The following is a 1,391-nucleotide window of genomic DNA, read 5'->3' as shown; positions in this document are numbered from 1 at the left end:
CTCATACTATTGCCGGTCAGATCCAGAGACTTCACCTCGTTTTCTTTCCCGGCCTTTACAAACTCCATTTTGTTCAGTTGTAGCAGATTAACTTTCTAATTAGGAATTAATAAATGACTGAATTTAATTAAAAAGATGTTACTTATTTTATCTTTTTGCTTGATTATCCACTGAAACTACTGACTTGACCTTTAAATATCCTTATCTATTACATTTTTTAGATATTCACTGATGGAGAGTTAGACTTAATCTTATTCGTGCTTCCATAAACTTAATATATTGGTATGATAATTAATACTGACTAAGAGCTGGTTATTAAATCATAAAATACGTTCTTCCTTCCCATTCATCAACCTGCTTTCAAGTCATACATGTTAATACTGTATAACATCACATTATACCTCAATAATTACCTTTCAGTAATTCTTGCCTTCAGAGCCACCTCATACAACTGGGAATAAATCTTCCTCTGCTTCACCTGAATTCACTCTTGTTTCAGGGTTATTGAGAGTTGACGCCTGGATAAACATCTACTCTGTTTCTTTTTATGCAATGCAATATGTGAAGTTTAAATGCTACAAGTGGCCTCTATTTGTGGTGTAAGTTTGCCCTCTGCTGTACACATCAAGTCAAAAAGAAACCTCCCCATACTGTTTGCCCTGAGAACACTACATCATCCTTTCCTCTATAGGCTCCAGTTTCCATTATTTGTTTTAATACATTTAATGTTAGTGGTGCTTCCCTTTGTCATGCATGTCTGCATTGGAGCACAGTGGTGAAAATAAGTTAGTATGGATACCTGTATTCTGACTGCAGAGTGCTAAGTGAGATAAAGTCTTTTTGAATAAAGCAATATCATCATGTTTGTGACATGGTCTGAAGATGATGCACATGCAGGATACATGATAAATAACCACTGATTAACACAATAATTGATCAGCTTCTAAAGATTTGAAATTTCTCTTCTTGGGCAGTGGTTCCTCTCAAACATCTGCATGGAGGGTTTCAACTCTTTCACAGTGATCTTCTGCCAACTTTGAGCTTCCTCTGACTGTTGGGCCAAAACTCCCACAATGTCAACAATCATTAATGTCACAGTGTCCATAAAACTCTTTGAAAATGCAGTCCAAGTTGATGGGATACTGTTTTTTTATATACTTGTTTATACATTTTAAATATAAAAATAACTCTCCCCAATGTGTTTGAAACAGTTTTGAAAGAAGTCTCCAGTAGCAGGGTGAAAGAGATAACTAATGTAGAGTAAAAGTGATGAGGATCTAGGCAAATATGTGAAAAACATTGCAATACCCCCATCTTATACAAGCATGTGTATTTAAAGCTTTTAAGATGACCTTCCTTCTTAACAATGTGATTTTAGCAAAGTGAACACT

The sequence above is a fragment of the Scomber japonicus genome, chromosome 18 (genome assembly GCF_027409825.1).
Source record: "Scomber japonicus isolate fScoJap1 chromosome 18, fScoJap1.pri, whole genome shotgun sequence".
Lineage (NCBI taxonomy): Eukaryota > Metazoa > Chordata > Actinopteri > Scombriformes > Scombridae > Scomber > Scomber japonicus.
Note: the sequence above shows the minus strand (reverse complement) of the source record.